Source organism: Lonchura striata, chromosome 8 (genome assembly GCF_050655825.1).
Source record: "Lonchura striata isolate lonStrDom1 chromosome 8, ASM5065582v1, whole genome shotgun sequence".
NCBI classification, from domain to species: Eukaryota; Metazoa; Chordata; class Aves; order Passeriformes; family Estrildidae; genus Lonchura; species Lonchura striata.
In genome coordinates this window covers 8,581,603-8,601,431 of record NC_140710.1, presented here as the reverse complement: position 1 = coordinate 8,601,431, position 19,829 = coordinate 8,581,603, and the positions used below count along the sequence as shown (strand labels likewise).

At 44.8% G+C, this 19,829-nt stretch overlaps 1 protein-coding gene across 1 annotated transcript in view; it reads left to right on the top strand.

Annotated features, from left to right (window-relative positions):
- FOXD2 (forkhead box D2) overlaps window positions 1-19,829 on the top strand; it is a 279,469-nt gene that overhangs the window by 26,960 nt on the left and 232,680 nt on the right. Inside the window, 2 exon segments of the mRNA XM_085585677.1 lie at window positions 2,948-3,021; window positions 3,644-19,829. The exon segment at window positions 3,644-19,829 is cut by the window's right edge and continues 73,170 nt beyond it. The gene's annotated coding sequence lies outside the window, so the exon portion shown is untranslated.

Genomic DNA, 19,829 nt, shown 5'->3' with positions numbered 1-19,829 from the left:
AAGAACCCTGTTATTTGAAACATGAAATTATTACTCCACTATTGCAGCATGGAGGTGCTCTATTTCTCAGGTTTTAGCACATACGCAGAAAAGAACAGTTTTTAATGATTTCCTCTGAATGGAAAGTCCCAGAAATACCACACAGAACCTATCAAAGCCCTGGCTGGGCTTCCACTGTCATGGAGTGGTTCCCATGCTCACATCCAAAAGGCTTGTGGCCAACCCAGTTTAAGCTCAGCATGTGATGGAGCTCAGCATGGAGAGAGCCAGGCAAGGTATGCTCACGACTTCCCATCTCTTCTGATAAATCTGCAGCACTCATGAATTAAAACTGAGCTTCTGCAAACTGTCTGAGGGAATTTCTCTCTTGCTTTCCTAGGCCAGCACTTGGATGAGGCTTGGCAGAAATTTCATTGTGGATTCTACTGGGCATAGTACTGGAGACTTTAATTGTTGTAGGAGTTGGCTTGGAGTGCTCTATTTCTTGAATGCTGCTGAGACAAATATTCTGGCTAAGGAATCAACCCAGGCACCCACTAACTTGGAGGCAGCACATAGGGCCAAGTACTTGTGTGGAGTACTGTGGAATCCTGTTGCATTCAGCCTGGCTGTGCCCCCCCAGAAAGCCAGTAGGTGCCATCACTTTGGATGCTTAAAGATCATTTAAAGAACCCAAACCCTGCAAAATAGCACTGCTCTGGAGCCAGGAAAGCAGCGCTCCTGATGCCATCTATCACAGCTTGGTAACCAGCCTGTGTGTGTGTTTTAGCCCTGTGTTGTCACAACAGGCCTTTAACACACGACATCCTTATGTCCAGATTGGAGAGACATGGATTTGAAAGGTGGGCTATTTGGTGGGAAAGGAAAAGGCTGGGTTGCTGCAGCCAGAGAGCTGCAGTCAATGGCTCTGTGTCCAGGTGGAGGCTGGTGACAAGCGCTGTCCCTCAGAGCTGTGTCTTGGGACTGGCATATGAATATTTATTAATATTAATATCAACAGCATCAGTCTCCATCTCCCACAGACGGTGGGATCAAGGACACCCTCAGCAAATTTGCAGGTGACACCAAGCTGAGTGGTTCAGGTGGCACTCCTGAAGGATGGGATGACAGCCAGAGGGAACTGGAGAAGCAGGCCCATGGAAAACTCACCAACCTCAAACAGTCCAAGTGCTGGGTGCTGTCACTGGGCAATCCCAGACATGGGTATGGGCTGGGAATGACGTGTCACTGCAAGCAGCCCTGTGGAGAAGGCCTGGGGACTCTAGTGGATGGAAGGCTGCACAGAGCACAGAAGAACAGCCAAGTCCTGGTCTGTGTCCAAAGCAGTGTGGCCAGAGAGTCAAGGGAGGGGGTTCTCCTGCTCTGCTCTGCCCTTGTGAGGCCCCACCTGGAGCAAACCCAGCTCTGGACCCCACAACACAAGAAAGTCTTGGACCTGCTGAAGTGGGTCCAAAGGGGCCACAAATGTGACCAGAGGGATGGAGCAGCTCTCCTATAGAGCAGGGTCTCCTATGGGGGTTGTTGAGCCTTGAGAATAGAAGGCTTCAGGAAGAACTCATTGCAGCCTTCCAGTAGGTGAAGGGAGCTTTATAAAACAGCATGTGAGTGACTTTTTACACAGGCAGGTGGTGCCAGGACAAGGGGGAACAGTTTTAAACTAGAAGAGAAGATATTTAGATTAGGCACTGGGAAGAAATTCCTTGTTGTGAGGGCGGCGAGGCCCTGCCACAGGCTGCCCAGTGAAGGTGTGGATTCCCCATTCCTGGCAGTGTTCAAGGACAGGTCAGACTGGGCTCGGAGCAACCTGGTCCAGTGGAAGGTGTCCCTGCCCATGGCAGGGGGTTGGAACTAGATGATCCTTAAGGTCCCTTCCAACCCAAACCATTCTGTGACTCTGTGACTCTAGTATTCTGTGACTCTAAGATTCCATGAACAGGCCCCACCTCTTAACAACAGGTCCTGCCCAGTGACAACAAGCCCAGCCCAAGACCCCTCTCTGATATAAACCCCTCTTCCCACAGCAGGCACAGCTGTGCAGCAGAAGGCGCTGATGGGGTGAGGATGGAGGGTGTGCCCTGCTTGGAGGGGGAGAATAGGGAATTTAGGTTGCCAGCAAACCTTGTGCAAGTTTTATTTTTTTCCTGCTTGTCCTCCAGTTAGGCAGGCAATCTCACTTTGCTGCTTGGAAAGTAATCTCTGGAATATTCACCAGGGATGGATTTGTTGATTGTAAAATTAAAGGAGGTTTGAGGATTAGGGGTTTTGATCTCTGAGCTAGCTCTTTCTGAGGCTATGGCTGCAGGGTGGTGTTTTAGCTGGAAAGAAGAAATTTTTGTGCAAGCAAGTAACAATAAATAACCTTAATATAGGTTAGTTATGCCTCGTTAGAAAGACTTTAAATGTGTAGCCCTAGTTGGAGAGAGCATCAGGTTAAAATTCAGTAAGGGAAGCTTACTGAAGGTTTTAAATTTTTTTTTTTCTAGAAATGTGATTTTTTTTTTTCCTAGAGAAAAAAAAGTGTTTTACTTACTTCCTGAATCTATTTTTGATGCAACGACAAAGTACGTGCTGAACTTTGTCTTTAAGTGGCATTTCCTCTTATTCTATATTAAAATGGTAGGGAAAGGTAAAGGAGCTGAAGGAAGAGGAATAAAAAGATTTAAAAAGATTAGCCCTTCTCTCCTAGTTTTTTTAATAAAAGCATTTTTAAAACATTTTTAGAGAGCTATCATTGTTTCTTCTTGAAGTACATGGGTTGGAAAGAGTTGCATTGTGGTGGAATGAGCCTTTCACTTTTGAAAAGAAACTTTGGCAAAATATCTGTAGTTTAACTGAAGGATTTTAAATTGCAGTCATCTTGAATGCTCAGAATTCCTTCCATTATCTTCTGAGAACTCTGACATCTGTGTGTGTGTATATATATTTATATATATATATTTTTTTTAAGGCACAGCAGTTGAGAGATACTGCTGAAGAGACATTCCTTTATTTTCTGATGATCCTCCAGACCTGCCTTTTGCTGTAAGTCAGTGATTGAATAATTGTAGTCTGGATAAAGCTTTTCATGCTGAGCATGAAAAAATAAGCAATGGGAATGGGGCTAATTTATCTCTCCCCTTGGAGAAGGAAGACTCTTGTGGCCCAGTTGCCATAGTGTCAGCCAGAACTGATTTGCAAATGAAGGGCCTGAAACTCAAGATGAGCATGTGGCTGCTCCAAGAGCTCATCCCATAATTTTCTGTGTGCTTTCGTCTGCTTTACTGCTCCGGGGTATGGCCAAGTGCCAGTAACATGACAGCAAGGGGTAAACACTGCCAGCAAATCCATTTTGGGCTTAGCTATGAGTACCCCAGGTGAAAAGTGTTAGCTAACTTAGTCTGACTGAAGTGTCACTCCCCATCTCCTGGAGGTGACTCTACCTGGGATGTCATTTGAGGAAGGGAAGCATCTGCCCTGGATTCTTCTACCCATTTGCTGCCTTCAGCTTTTGAGCCTCTATTACCAGGGCAGTCCATGCTCCATGTACCCACCAGGATTTGCTTTAGAAAGGTGTTCTTGATGGATGGAGTTATATGGTTGGGGTATGGAGGGAGAGGAACATTTTGGCCATTTGTATTGACTCTCTGTTTTGCCTTCTGCCCAGGTTCCCTGATGTGCCAGCAGCTGGGATTGGCAGTCCATCAGCACAGCAGTGCCTGGCTATAAACTTCAGTTGGATTGTGAGGTAAGGACAAGCTTTGCTCCTCAGGAAGAAGCCCCCCAGCTATGCAGCCACCTTATCCTTGTGACCTTGTGTGTCACCATCTGCCGTGGGATCACAGGTAAGAGATATTTCCTTTTCTTGGAGAGATGAGTTTAATGGTGAAGCTGATTGTTGTCATATGTTTATTGCTATTGGTTTGTTGTACCTATGTGGAGCTTATTGCAGTGTTATCCTGTTAATATCTATTCACAATTCCCCTTTGGTGTTTCAAAAATTCCTTCTGGCTACATTCTTTATGGTGCTGCTTAGGGTGACTTTGTCCATTTCTGATGAGTAGTGATCCTCTTCTAGGTTAAAGGACTGAGATATGATATGGATGGCAGTTACTTTGATTTATATTACCAAAGAGAAGGTTAAGATTTTGATTTGATGTATGTTTTGTAAACAGAACATTATGGGAAGGTGGAAAATTTTTGCTGAAATATTCTTTTGTTTTGCTACATTGTGCAGACCTTTTAAGAGCAGTCTTTGGAAGCCTTCTGAAGATAAGGGACTGGATGTATTTGTGTTGTCAGCTGTCCCATGTGGTAGTGCAGGCTGGTGGGATGGAAGAAGGTCGGTCACCTGCAGAATCTGAGGTTTCATGATGACCAAACCAACTGAGCTACATGTGCGAGTCTGTGATTTGCTTGCAAAGATCCGGAGTAGCAGAAGGAGCATTTCATAGGATATGAGCCTGCTTTTTAAGTCTCATTTTTTCAGTTTTTCATAACCAAACATGCTGTTTTAGGACAAGTGGATGATTTGTTACTGGTGTTCCTTGTGGGATGGTGAGTGAGCAGTGAAGGGGATCAGGTGTATCTGGGAGTGTAACCAAATGCCAGTCCAACAAACCACGTCTTTTGACTCTGTGAAACCATGTTAAACTTATTTCTTTTCCTCTTGGGAAAGGATATTTGCAGCATATGGGATTTCTGGGAATTCTTCCTTCTTCCTGGGTCAAACCAAAATAGAGTAGAAGCTGTGCTCATCTAATGTGCTTGTCCATGTAGTTCCACCCAGAGCCTTCACAGGGTGTTCCCTGCATGTGAAACCAAGTCCTGGGACTGAGAAGTGTCTAATGCCACAACAACAAAATCAATTTCAAACTGAAGCTACTAAAAGTTGGGGAATAAATGTGCTCCTCCTATTAGCTTCATATTCTGGGATATCCTGGAATAGCCACACTGTTTATCAGAGTCTCTGGACAAGACACTGGGCTTTTTTTTTAATAAGGAGTGAAGATGCATCAGTGGGACTGAAGCAAGCCTGAAAGAAATTTGGGAACGATATGGTTTCTGTTTGGCTTGTTGTGTTGCTTTTTTTTTTTGTTTTCTCCTGGGTGACTTGCCTCCTTGAATAACTGAGGGTCAAGATAAGTCTGTTCAACTTTATATTGAGTTTTTGGATGGTTTTGGGTATCATTTAACCCTGTACAATATATAAAATACATATTTATATGTTAGTAGGTTTCGTATTTGTAGAGACAGTAATCCTAACAAAACCCTTTTCTTTCAGTTAGTAAGCAACATACAGACTAAAATCCTCACTGATTAGGGGGAAAAAAAATCCTGCAGATATTTCTTGACGCTGCTTTATGTCCTGGTTTTTTAGCCAGTTGTTGGCACAATCAAAGAGCTTCATTACAACAGCTGAAACCAGAGTGTCTGAAATGTGGAGTGGTATGTTTGACCTGGTGTTAATTGTACTTGTCAGTGATCTTTAAGTGTCAGATGTGTTATAGATAGCTTTCCTGAACCAAGATTCAGCAGCAGAACAGGATGTGGCTTTCATAAAGGGAATCTTGTATCTGACAACATCAGCCTCAGATCCTGGAAACCAGCACCTACAAAAATGGGCAATACTGGGGTTTGCTTGGATGCTGGAAGGCAGCAGCAGACCAGGTATTGTGGGGGCTGGGGGAGGAGCACCAGCCTGAGGCACTTGGCTTGGAAACGGGAAAGCTGAGATGATGCCTTGTTCTTAGGCAGGATGTCTTCTGCTGGGAATGGGGTCAGCTGCTTCACAAGCTCCTGACCTGCTCTCTCTGACATGTGAGCTCCAGATTGTATCCTGGAAACGTGCAGCTTAAACAGCAAGGCTGTTTCTGCTCTTTTTCCTGAAATGTAAGAAAATTCTGCTGTAACAAATGAAAATAAGGGTTTTATGAGCAATGAATCCAATGTAATCACAGTTGCAACCTTTACTTTCATGAGGTTTTTTTCCAAAATGCATTCACCTTTCCCTGGTCTCCTAATGATTATCTGGGCAGCAGTATGCATGAGATGCATCTGGTTCTGAGCTCTTTGTGGGGTTTAGCTGATCATATTTCTGTGTTTGTGGGACAGTTGAATAGTTTTTTCTTCCTTTGTCTTTATGGACATAAACTAGACTTTTTTTTTTCTGCTCTGTCCCTACCCAATTCACAGCAGCTTTATTTTTTAGGTTCAGTAAAGTCTGATCAAGGGGTATAAAAAGTAGGAGAATGGCTCTGACCTTTTTACAGGGATGGAGAAATCAACCATCAGTGCACCAGTATCTTTGGAGTTAGGTCTCAAGGTTAAGAGAAGAAAGTGAAATATTCTAATTTCAGAAAGATGAAATTGATATTACTTTGTCAGTATGTGGACTGCTATTGCCAGGAGGAAACAGAATTATTAATGTTGTTTGGGTATGTGTGAATAAAACCACGTCCTCATTACTAGATCTATATTCAAAGTAGAATTCAAGCATGTTCCTATTTTATTTGAATGGTGAGGAGCAAGCTGCACAGAGAAATCTGGAAGTTACTGGGCTCAATGCACAGGTCATTGAGTTAAATTCTGTTCTAGATGTTACCTTGGAGAGTCTTGTCTACCCCTCTACATCTCTGAAATGCAACACACAAACCAGAGGACTTTGCAGAAATGTGTGGGGTGGGTTCCTGTAGTGGCTAGTCTGTTAATCTGCGTGTGTTAGCAACCCAAAAACAGAGATCAGGGAAATTACAGGGCTTCATTCAGGACTGTTCCTGTCTGGAAAAAGTGAATTTGGTTTTGTGGGGACTAATATCAATTCATATATAAGGGTCCCTAACTGTTGGAGCCAAGCTGGGTGAGAAGCTGGCTGCAGTGAGGGGTACAGTTTGCTTGAGCTGCCTGGGTTTCTTTTTAGATTCCTTGTCTAAGGTTTTGTCTTCATTCTGGAGTCTCTTCACATATTTTGCAAGTCAATAATAAAGCTTGTAAGAAGTGGTGTATTGGTAGAAGGAACATGCTGTGCAAGCCTGGATGTTGTATTATTTCTAACTCTTCTGTGGTCCCATGGCAACTGCTGGCCAGCAGATAGGACTCTGTAGCTGCTCCAGTGTCACAGAATGAGTTGAGCCTTTCATTTGGCTTGTCATGGGTTTCAGGGGAGTAGATGTTTACCCTGTGTTTGCTCTGCACTCCATGTGTAACTTGGAGTTCTCCTAGATGCCTTGTGACCACAAGTTTTTCCTGAAAAATGGAATAGGACACCTTTTTGGCTGCCTCTAAACCATGGAAATTTTGCTGAGATTTTTCTGTGAAAAAGGAACAATACAATCTCAACATAGAAGTTAATTATAGCAATGGAAATTTTCCTTAAAGACTTTCTGATGTGAGGCTGGTATTGCTTTTCAGCAGGATAGAACTCTTAGAAATGCCACTTTTAATGAAAAATGCTTTAGTGGCAAATACTTTCCACAGTGCAATGGTTATTCTTGGGTTTGTCTGAAGCACATTGAACCTCTGTATTTCTTTGTGGAGTTGCATAACATGGTTTGGCTCTGCCTCTTCACTCTTGCTCAAGTGCGGTGCTGGTCTAGGTGAGGTGGGTGCCAGAGAAGTCATGGGAGCTGAATATGGTAATGTTGTGCTCAGGCTGTGTTTTGTATTGAGTTGCTGCGTGGAGTAAGACACTTCTGAACCTTGGGCTCAGGAATATTTACTTCTGCTACCTTGGCCCCTCTGAAATCGTATTACTTATTCTCATCTGTCTTAAACTCCATCTAGATTGAGCTACTCCTGATATACCTGGGTTTAAATAGGTGATAATTCTAAGAATTGATCCTGTAGGCTGGTTGCCAGGGAAAGACTGCCTTGGATGTGAGCAACAGGTCTTGTCTTACACAGATACAAACCTAAAGCAGGATTCTGGCAAGAGAACACTTTTTTTTTTTTTTTTTTTTAACCTTTGTAATGATGATGTTATTGAGAGAGGGCAGAAATTCTTATACAGCTGAGGTATCCCATCTGTTCTTATCCTGTTCAACCTCTGAACAGTCCAAACAGTACTTCATTTTCTGGAAACTTGCTGATTTCCCTCTCTTTTCTGGAAATCTCTGCAGCTATGAATAAGGAAGGCTTATGCTGCCTTGGGAGGTGTGAAGCAAGTGGCCAGCATGGGACATGGTATCAGGTTGCCACTGGAACTAATAAAAGGACTGATAATCTTGTCATGTTTTTGAATACTCAGGCAACTTCTCTGGCCTTAATGGAGAGGGGAGGAGGGGAAGGGAAGGAAGAAGGGGCTGACCATAAGTTAGTTCACCTGTTAAATAAAAGAACTCAAGGGTTTTGTAGGTCACTATGATGCTCTCTTTAGGATGTCCTGGTACAGTGGGAATTTAGAGGCTGTGGCCAGAGCTGGCACAACTCCTCCAGCACTGTGAAGTGCCTGGCAGGCACCTGCCTTTGCTACACTCGAGGTAGGGAGGTGGTAGGATTCTGCTGTTTGGTGCCATGACAAATCTAAGTGCAAGTGGGGCCAAAGGGGGTTAGGTACAGTGATGGAGAAGCTCAGCAGTGGTTGTTGATCATGCAAATCTTTACTGCGTAGCAGATTGTTCAGAAAGAGATTCTGCACTCAGATGGAGCTTTGCCCTTTAGTGCTGGGGTGCCTAAAACCTGGGTTCTGCTATAATACTGAGGCAGCCCCTTTTTGGCAAAGCTGAGCCCTCATCACAAGGGTGGGTTTTGGTTCACAGCTAAGTCTCTCATGTCTGAATCTCCTGGAGGATCTTTAGATGTGCTCTAGGTGTGTCTAGGATCACTGTAATTGCCCTGAGCAAGGGTGTTGAGAGCCATCCTCTTCCTTCTGAGCATTTTAGTGTCTGGATGTGTATGTGAGTGACCTGGGGTTTTGGTAGCCTGTGGCTTCTACTTCCAGTACTACTCTTCCATGTTAACTCGTCATTGGATAATTAGTTTTGGATCCAAAAGAAATGTTTATCCCTAGAACCGGAGCTCAGCACTTCTCAGACCAAAGCACAGGGTCTGGGCCCTGTTTGCTTTTCTCTTCTGGGCCCTGTGAGTCTGGTGTGGCAGCGTGGTCTGAGGGAACCTTTTACTTCTGGACGGTGTGGATGGAGAGTACAGGCTTCAGTCCCTCCTGGCTCTGCAGGTGAGGGTGTCTGTCACCAAGTGTCTGTGCAGAGTCTGGGATGCCTCTTTCTGCTGAGCTTTGGGGGGAAAAAAGGAGTTCATCCATGCCTGAAGAATTGTGTTAAGTTCCTACTGCAGGAACAAATTAAGGGCGAATCCATCAGTTGGAGGCCTGTTGTGGCAGAGGCTTCTGTTTACTGCCTGAAAAGTTATAGACTCAGCAACATGAGTTATGGAGCCTTCTCTAGCACCCATAAATCTTGGAGGAGAATCAGAGTCTTCAGCCCTGTACCCACCCAGGCTAATACCATTTCTTTGCAGCTGGAATTAATCATGGCATTAGGCAAACAACGGGGGTTCATTAGGACCAAAGGTGACTTTAATTTAATTGAAATATAACTTGGCAAGTAGAGAAGTGATCCAGTTCACAACACCTAATGGGAGGTCTGGGTTATATATGGAAAAGTTAATGGCCGTAAAAATATCCAAACAACATATTTGTGCACGTGTTCCAGTAAAAGTCTGAGCCAACTACTTTTTAATGGTTTGGGTTTTCAGATGTATATATTCATGTTCTTAAAATAAGAATAAGACTATATGAGTGTGCACAGCATAGAAATATGAGGTGGGTGAGGGCATGAGGGAGAGGAGCCTCACGGTCAGAACAGCATCGGTGAAAGCCACCTTCCTCCCTGCTCTGGAGGAGGCTGCTGAACATCTTCTGTCCGCAGAGGGTCTCTGTCAGAAACCCTCAGAGGGTCTCTGTCATGGATGTTACAGCCTTGCTCTTAGAGGCTGAGGAATAAAGGTTCTTACCTGGTTTTTGTGGTGTTTTGGGTAAAGGCGCCATACAAAGGTACCTAAAAATGGATGTTTGGAGATTTTGGCAGTTTCATGTATTTAGATTTCATACAACTACATGAGCACAAGAAATAAATGAAAACCCCTTAAATAATGATATTGGCATTCCCTTGTGAATGACCACCCACATCCCCCAAAATAATCATATTTAAATACCAGTTAAATCAGCCTGTAAATCAGTGTGACAACACAGGTCTTTTAACCTTCTCTCCCTCCTATATAACAGGTCCTCCCATTTCTGCAAACACGCGGCCCCATAAACTGACTCCTACATAAAATATTATTTATATTTTATTAGGTAAATATATGACAGTATGCACACATCGGTGGGCTGTGACTTCATAGGACCAGCCTGCAGATTTTCTACTATGTAGCTTTTTACCTATTTTATTCCCCAGGTTGTTTTTCATAGAGAAGGGGCCATCTATATTTTCATGGCATGAAATCTGTATATCCAGCAATCAATGTGAATCTCTAACTTGGAATGGACCATTGGAAATAAAACTATATACCCACGGATTATTTTTTTTTAAATCCCCTTCTCACTGGTGTTTTTCCTTTGCCTCAATTGCTCATGAAAAAGCTCATCTGATGGGCCATGATGGAAGATTGTCATGTTGTTGATTTCTCATGAGCTGGCTAGTGCTGGTAGTGTGATTGTGGAAGCTTGTGAGGTGCTTGATTCTTCAGTTCTTGGGTTGAGAACCACAGAAGCATTAAGGCTGGAGAAGACCCTTCAAGGTCACAGAGTGCAACCTCTAACATAACACTGCCAGATTCACCACTACACTGTGTCCCTAAGCACCACCTGGACATTTTTGTGTTCTTTGAACACTTCCAGGAACAACAATTCCACCACTTTCCTGGGCAGCCCGTCTTTATGCTTGACCACCCTTCCAGTGAATAATTTTTTCCCAATATCCAGTAGGTGAAAGTAAAGAGCCTTAGATGATGGTGGGTTAGATGTGACTAGCAAAAGGATATTTATGCATGGGAAAAAAAAAAGTGTGGGGCTGGGGGAAACAGAAGCAAGATAGAGGACAGAGAAATAAAAGGCTCATGTAGGAGGTTTCAGCTCGGTGTTATTGCTTTGGGCAGGTCACTTGGGATGCTTCTGTGCTGGAAGGGACTGCAAGGAGGCACTTGGAGAGTGCACAGGCAGGCGCCGGGTAGGAAAAGAATCCATCTCTTGATGGCTCGGCTGAGATTGCCATATGGTTTTGTTTAGATGGTGCCTCTTGGGGTTTGCTCTGTCTTTCGGTGGCCTGTGTGCCTGTTTCTCATTTCAGCAGTTTCTCTGATGGTTTTATCTCCACGTCCTTTGGGTTTTGGACTACTGGGGAAAAGACAGTCTTTTCACCGGCTGACTTGAACCTTCAGCAGGGCTCACCTTGTGGTCAAGCTGGTTTTAAGCATTTCCTTTTCAGTAAAGGAGCTCTCTCAGAAGTTTTGTGAAACCTACAGTTTGTAAGCAGGAAAAGAAAACTGAGATAAAGTGACAAATGAAAAACTTGCTGCAGACAGGAGATGGTGGACTTCCAAGCCCCAAGGGGAAGAGAGGGAGTGAATGTTCTCAGTGACCCCCTTTCATTCTTGCCACAGCATATGAGAGATAGGCAGTAATTTCTGCTCTTATCTCTGGTTTTAGCACGGAAATGTGTCTGCTAGACACCTCCTCCCTGTGCTGGAGCTGTCTCCAAAGGGATCTCCCCAAAAGGGGGAGCTTTTAGCCCACCATATGGTGTGTCCCCCACTGGCTGGCCTGTTTCACTGTGTTGGAGACCCTGCTGGACAAAAAGTGTGTTCTGCACCTCGAGGTTACCCCTAAAACATGCCTGTCCTCTCTGATATGGAGGAAATGAGGTGTGAAAGCAGCCATGTTTCACCTTGAAAGCCATGGCTTGGGTTCCTTCTCATCTCTGCCACCCCTTAAGACTTGGAAAATCTTCCCCCAGAGGAGGTTACTTTTCTTCTGTTACTGCAGGGAAACGGCAGCACAGGGAGGTGAGCTGACTTTGAGGTCTCTGTAGGGTCCCACATGACAGCTCTTCCCACGCCTCCTCCTCCTGACATCTGTTAACATCCCTGTCTGTATGGTGCCTCAAAAGGCCAAAATGCCAAAAGTGTGTTTATTTTTAACTGCTGATGGCATATTTGACCTTCCCCAGCACTTTTTGGCACCTGGTGTCTTGACTACCTTCACATGTGTGACCCTGCATCTGTGAAGCAACCTTAAAGGACTTGACTTTAGCTGTCAATCAGTGTGTGGGAGCCTGATCCTGTCACCCTTCTGAGCCTGATTCTGCCCATGCCAGCTCTGCCTTTTGTCCCTGTGCCAGCTGCTGCCTGACACAGCCCCCCTCTGCAGCAGGCTGGCTCCATGCAGCCTCTGTGCTCGGTGTGTGGCAGAGGGGCGACAGCAGAAGGACCTGTGCAACACCTCTGTGATGGGTGTGTTTGCTCAGCACTGCGGTGGCTTGGTGCCTTTCAGCTTGGCCAAGAGGCCAGAGAGAATGAAAGTGAGCCAGTTGGTTGTTCTTAGAAATTTCCTTGGAAGAAATCTAAGCTGGTCTCACGCTTGGTCTGCTCCACCAGAACTCCTTCCTGCTTTGCACGGGAAGTGTGGTTCTCCTCGCAGGCATTGCTCTGACTCCTGCAGCCTCCAGGGCTAAACCTCTGTGGTTTTTCCTGATCCACTGGGTAAGTGAGGCTGTGAGAGGCACCACAGCTCAGGCAGGGATGGAGTGAGGAGTGGATTGAATGAGATGCTGAACTGCCAAATGTACCCTGGGTCCTCCAGTGCTTCACCCTCAGCTTTCTGTACAAGGATGGGTGCGACTATTGTTGCAGGCTTGTTTCCATGCACATCTGGGGGCACTGAAGGGTGTTGGGCTCAAACCCAAGCTCTCGCTCATATTCTAGGGGCTGAATGTTTCTGTCCTCACCCCCTTCTCACTCTCCAGCCTGGACTTGCTGCTCACTGAGCAAAGCCAGCAGTGAGGCTGAAAACCAAGGAGTTGATGGGGCTCAATTTGCTTTTCTGGGCTTCTGTGCAAAGTAGCATTTGTCAGAAGGTAAAGGAGGTAAACTAGTTCCTAATTAGTTTGCACAGAGAGTCTAATGCTATAAATGTGGAGTGAGCACTATAAATCCAGCTTCGAGCTGGCTGCACGGTAATTTCCCTGTATAGACAAGCCTCAAGTCACAATTCATTATGGCTCTGCTTCATAGACCCTCCAATGTTGTGCTTCCCCTTTGCTGAGGGCAGATTGTCAAGCTGTGACCCTGCCTTAGTTAATTAACCTTCAAATGGGATTTATTTTCCCTTAGTTACTTGTGCATGCACACATTTGGTAATAATGACTGTCCGCTTTCCTCGCTCTCACTAAAAGGGGAGCAAGTAATTTGTTGCAGTGTTTTACCAGGGGTAAAAAAATAAAATTAAAAAAAAAAATCCAGGCCTCAACTTGCATGGAAAATTGATAGCTTTATGCCAGAAAGAGACAGTTCCATCACAGCCACTTCTTCAGCTGTCTGCAAATATTTGAAACCCTGAGATATTTAATGTTTTTCAGATGGCGATAAATCTGCAATAGTGTGGGCTCGCTCGAGCTTAGTGAGAGATGAAGTGAGATAGGAGAAAATGCATGAGCCAGCACGGGAGAGGTATTGCTGCTCACACTTCTGCTGATGTCAGGACAGGTTTTCAGGACCTTCCAACATACCAGCTGGCTTCTCTTCGCCAGGGAAAAATATACACAAATGTGAGCTTCCAGTTCATTTCCCATCCAGTTGTGAGCTAAATGTTTGCTTTTCTTTGTCTTCTTTCCCCTAACCCCCCCCCACCCCCCCCACCCCTTCCCCTTTTATTATTTTTGCAATCTGACATTAAAAATATGAACCTACAGCTGGGGAAGAAGAAATGTTACTGGCTGAAACCTTTTTTTTTTTTTTTTGCATCTGTCAAGCCTGAGCTATTGCTCAGGGTTTGTTTGTTTAACCTTTTGTTTGCTGCTCAGAACCTTGGTGGCAAGTTGCAGAATGTGATTTAGTTGCAGATGTGTTGGTGTCTTACACTGGGCTTTTTTTAAGGAGGAAAGAATAGTCAGATCATCTCCATGTGCTTTGCTTGCAGCATTGCCTCTGCCTGGGGTAAGCCTTGATCCTTTCTCTGCTCCTGTGATACACCTGATGTGCCTGGGTGTTGGTCTGTAGGGAGGTGCATGGTCCAGGGGAAGGCTCTGGGATTGGCAGGGACCTTGAGGGCAGGAATGAAGTCTTATCTGTGGCACACCCATTAGGAATGAGTGCTGAGAAGGAACAGGAGAGTGTTCTGTCTGGCTTTCAAGTTGCTGGGGCTGTGCATGTCTCACAAGCAGAGCAAAGTGGTGACAAGCTGGGGAAATATGGTGAGGTACAGATGCTTAACTGAGCAAATTGTCATCATCTTCCAGAAGTATGGATGGGAAACTGCAGCAGAACCTGGTAGCACTTGAGCAGGAGGCCACCTGAATATTTTCTCATTTCTTTTCCTTTGGAAGTATGGAGTAAAACAGTTATTGCAGAAAATGCTGCTGAATTTGTTGGCAGGAATCAAAGAGCAGTCTGGTTCTCCAGATACCAGCACCTTTCACAGCAAGTGGGTGATGCCAGGGGGATTGTGTGTTGTGAGCAGCTTGGAGTGGCAGAGGGACTGGGCTGGATCTCAGTTTGGGTTTCTTGCTTTCAGCCTGCCATGGCCAAATCAAATTCCCCCCACTGCAGCTGTGATTCACTGATGGGTTTTGTCCAAGTGTCTGTTCGTGAAGTTTTAAAGAGACAGAAACACCTCAGCAATTTGATTTTGGCAAACAGCTGTGAGCCAAGTGTGGAACAACAACAAAAAAAATCCCTGTAAAAATCGGGGAAAATGCCTGCAAATTTCCACACATTTCACAGAGGCGGTGTGGTCTCGGAGGCAGCAGGGTGGTCTGGATGTTTTAGCACTGGGGGAGAAAACAGGCGCTCCTGTGCTCAAATGCCAGCTCCACCACCGATGGGCCATTTCGCCTTGGTGAAGGCACTTCACCTTTCCATGTCTTGGTTCCTCTCTTCTTCCCTTTCCCCCTTTTTTGTTTTTACTTCAAAAATGAGAATTAGTGGCCCTGAGTCTGGGTGGTGGCCAGCATGGGCCTGGCACAGCCAGGGAAGGTGGGGCAAGGGTGGCTGTGTTCCCAGGTTTCAAGGGAGGCCAGGGGCTGGGGATGTTCCAGGAATGAAGAGTGACCTCGATGGAGGCCCGACCCTGCAGCACAAGCTGTTAGTGCTTAGCTGCCTCCCACCTCCCTGCTCTGCTCAGTGTCCCGGGGAAGGGAAGAGGTTTTCCAGCACCCGGGCAGCCTGGGTTTGGCAAGCCAAAGTGCAGTCTCCACACCCTGCTTTTACATATTCATGCCTATCCAAAATGTTCCCTTCTGGGCTGGACTTTCCCAGGCTTCACCTCTGGTTTGTGAGCTCATGAATCGTGGGGAAAGCAACTCTTCTGAAAAGGGTGAAATTATTTTGGGCAGAGCTGTAGCAGCTAAAATGGCCTAAATGCTGTCTGCAAAGGTGGGGTGAATGGGAAATGGTTGTGGGGAGGTGCAGGGGCTTGCTGGGCTATGAGTTTAGTAAAGGGAGATGAGAAAGCAACCCAGGCATCCTGGCTGTCCTCTTTCCTATGCAGTTGCCTCCCCTGCCTGTCTTCTTACTGACAATCCAAATTTCTCTGCTGTTGAATGAATGGAAAAGCTCCAATAGGAATTGATTCAGGCCCTAAATTTTGAGCTCTCTGAGGACATCCAGAGCCTACTGCCAAGCTCAGCAGAGCTTTGTAAAATCTGCATTTCAGTTATTTTTTCTTTTTCTTTTTCTCTTCTGGTATTTCAAGAACAGGATTAAGAAATTGGGTTAAATAAACTAGGAGAAACAAGAACAATTGGTAGCTCAGGTGTGCCAAAACTGAAGATAAGTTGAATACTTATTTCTCCTGCTTGTTGTCCTGCTGGTGCTCATGGCACAAAACCTGCAGCTAAGAAGGACCTGCTGTGCTTAGGATTTTATCCCCTTCCTGCCAGTGAGCATCCCTCTGAGTGGCTGTTGGCAGAGAGCTGCCAGGCCCCTGAACAATTGTAAATCAAACTGCTCCTCTAGGACAGCCTGAACTTACATCCAGAGCTGCTTTTGGTATCCCTGAGCCCAAAAGATGTGAGGTGCTCTCTGTCCCTCCTCTCTTCTCCTGGTTTGCACCTATTGCAGTTACTGTGGAACAAACAGGGTGTGTGGTGGAGGGAACACTGCTCTTTTGACTGAGACCATCTGAAGTGGAAACACCAGCATGATTTAAGGCTTCTGACTTTTTCAAACTTGTATTGGTTTGATTCTGGGCTTAACTTTCCCTTGTCCCATTATTCAGCGTAGCAGGGACATAGCCACAAGTCAGGCTGCCTTACTGCAGGGCTGGCTCCTGCCAGCTCCACTGAAAAGTGAATAACTGGAGAGCTACCTAGCAGAACAGTCAACGAATGCTCCATGTAGCTCTTTTGGAAACAAATAGTATTTGCTTTCCTAGATCCACCCAAATAATGTTGTTTGTTCTGCATAATTGGCTTAAAAAGAACTGTGTATCATCTTAACCCTATGAAAATGTACTGTAAGTAACTATGGAAAGTTCTTGCCTGTTGGATTCAGCGTATGAGCTGCATGACTTGAATTTTAATAATGATCTTTGCTCAATAAAAGTGCCTTTTTCTCTGATGAGGAATCCAGCACATCTTTATTTTCCAATTAATGCATTTTCTGGAAATTTCCACTTTATTGTAGCTTGCTGTTCTAGGGCAGCTAAGCAGAAAGCAATAATGAAATATTTTGTTGTAAGATGTTATTTTTACAGGCCATAGCCATGATGCTTTTTCTGACATTTTATGATATATAATTAGTAGCAATGGGAACCAAAATACTTTTCCCAAGGATTGAAATGATTCTAATATATTTTGTAGCATGTTGACCATGTTTTTATCCTTTCTCTTATTACTTTATATCCAGGTCCAACAAAGCACTTAAAGAAAGCACTATGAGAATTCTTTGACAACCCATTTCCCCCTTGCTCTCCCCTAACCCCTATTTGGAAACTGAAGCCTTTGTCAAAAATGAAACTTTTAACAGAAAGTTCCTGCTTTCACTGTGTTTTATGTGGGAAGTGTTTCCTCCCAGCAGCACTTTGGTAAAGATATGAAAATGGGATAAGGGAGGTGGCTCCAGGCTTTAGTCTGCTGGGGAAGATGTGGGGTTTTGGCCAAGGCACCTCATTAGGTAGGAGCTGGGGGATTGGTTCTCTTGCAAGCCATGGTTTGGGCTTTTCAGGGTTTTCTGAAGAGCACAGGAGTGGGTGGAGCAGGGCTGTAGCACCAAGTCCTTCTGCCCCTGGATGGACTGTAAAAGTCAGTGCTCCTGGTTTGGTATGTGTGGGATTCTAGCACAGAGCTCTGCTTCCCTCAGCAGTGGTCCTGGGGATATCTACCATGGGATGATCCACAGTGCTTCTAGATTGGTGTTTGAGGATTTCATGGAGCCAGGATCCACTTTTTGGCCCCCTTGTAGAGTGGGCAAGGGCTGGCACATCTCTCATCCTGTAGTCTTGGCTTTCCTCCATGTTTATTACAGGAAGAAACCTCCCATAGATGAATTTAAAAAAATCTTGAGTTGGGAAATTGACTGCTGGTCAGCCCTCGTGTGTAACCACAGGCTTAATTTTCAGTCATGGGACCCCACTGCTTTGAGGTCTGACTTGTTCCACTCTTTATAGCAGCCTTTAATTCTATCAGGAGGTGTTTGCACCTCATCTTGGCCACATTTGAAACCAGACAGCAGCAAAGGTATCTGAATACATGTGACATCTTTCAATTTCCCTTGCGTGTAGGGAAACCCCACTATCTAGTGAGCTTTATGGGCTTTTAGCCTGAGAGTTAGGGGTTTTAAAATTCCTTTGAAGCTACCAGAGCTCTCTTTCAGGAGAGGAGCACCAAGTGCTGATGCTATTTAAGATGGGAAATACATGGTTTTGCTTTAGGCATTTAAATGGGTGGCTAAGCCTGGTAGCACTGCTGAAGGAACAAGAACCTTGTACTGGAGAGCCAAAGAGTTTCCACTGAAAGCCTGTCCCACTGTGCTGGACAGCCCCTTCACTATCTCGTGGAGCTGCAGCACTCTGAGGACATTCTTCACATTATAAATGGACTTTGTGGCCTCTTGTGTGCATCCAAGTGAAGCGCAAGCAGAGCTGTATGTGTATTTTGACAACTTTAAATTAACATACCATAGCTACTTAAGTGTTATGACAATGTTCTGTGATCACAGGTCTCAGGGGATGTTTAATGCTTTGGAACAAACCAGTCTCTGGCCTGAAGTGTCTCAGGTTAGCTGGGGCTGCACCATTGATGAATTTGACCCTGTGAGTTCAGTGGCTCCAGCAGGCTGTTTGCAAGAGTCAAACTCTGGCAAATGATCGACTCTGAGCTCAGTTGGAAAAGCTTGTGAAATGAAATCACAGTGCTTTGCCCATTAGGCTTGGGATGAAAAGCGAGCCTGAGAGCTGCCAGTGGCTCATATTTCATGTGCAGAGATTTACTTGTATTAGTTAAGATTGTGATGAGTTTGAGAAAGAGAGAGGGAGACAATTTGTAAGCCAACACAGAAATAATACTTCCCTATAGTAAGTGTGTAATGAGAACTGGTGCTTTTATTGGATTGAATAAGTTCAGATTGTTTTTAAGATATACATGTTTTGAACAGTGAACTGTATCACTTGTGATTGACCTCCTGTGTTATTTTTACATCACTTCTTATTTCTCTACATCCTGAGTTTGCTTCTGAGACTTTCATTCCTATTCCTCTGCTCTTTTCTTTTCACACCTCTTCCCTTAATCTTTCCTGCTCTGGCTTTGGAAGTCTGTTTCCTTTTAATGGACATCTAATATTTGTCATAGCGAGTGCACACTTTGCACTAAGCAGGTCTCTGGAACGTGATTGCAGCAAATGTAAGCAAACTTGAGCTGGTTTTAATCAGAAAGCAATGTACCCATGGCATCAAAAAGCTCTAAAGAGCTTTGCTTGTGCTGTGGTTTGCAGCAGATACATTAACCACTGTAGCAGTGTCCCTCATTGCCTTGGTACTTGATGTGGAGCTCAGGTCATCTGGCGATTAGATCTGGTAGAAAGAGCAAATTCATCTACAATGCTGAGTCTGGCAGAGCAACCACAGCTGCATGCCACAGTCCTGCCTGGTTGCTGACAGATTTCCCTGTAACTTCAAGGTTTTGGCTCTAGATTCTAATGGCTGAGGTCAAGAATTTAATTAAACTTTGAATAGAAGAAAGCTGCCCATCTGCTGGATCCCTTCCAGAGCAAGTGAGCTCTCTCACAGTAAGCAAGGGAGGCTATTTCGACTGATTTAATACTCCTTGGCTTTGGATGTTACTTCCTCTTTGGTATGGGATTTTATTTTTTCCATGCTTTGCATTGGTGACTAGAACAAGATACAGATCCTGCCAGATTTTTTGGGAGATGGTAGATACATCTCAAAGCAGGGAGCCAGCTGTTGGGCTTGGGCAGGTGATTTCAGACCCACTTTCAGTGAAATCAGGGCTTGGGTGCTTTAATTTTGGCCTGATTTTCTGAATGAGCTGAGCATCGATCTGCATTCTGAACATCTTCTAGTGCTCCCTACAGAGAACCCTCCAGTACTGTTGACCCTTAACAAGCAGTGGCAATGAGGATGTAGCGTGGTTTATTATTTGCCTGTGCTTCCATTGGACTCAGGAACA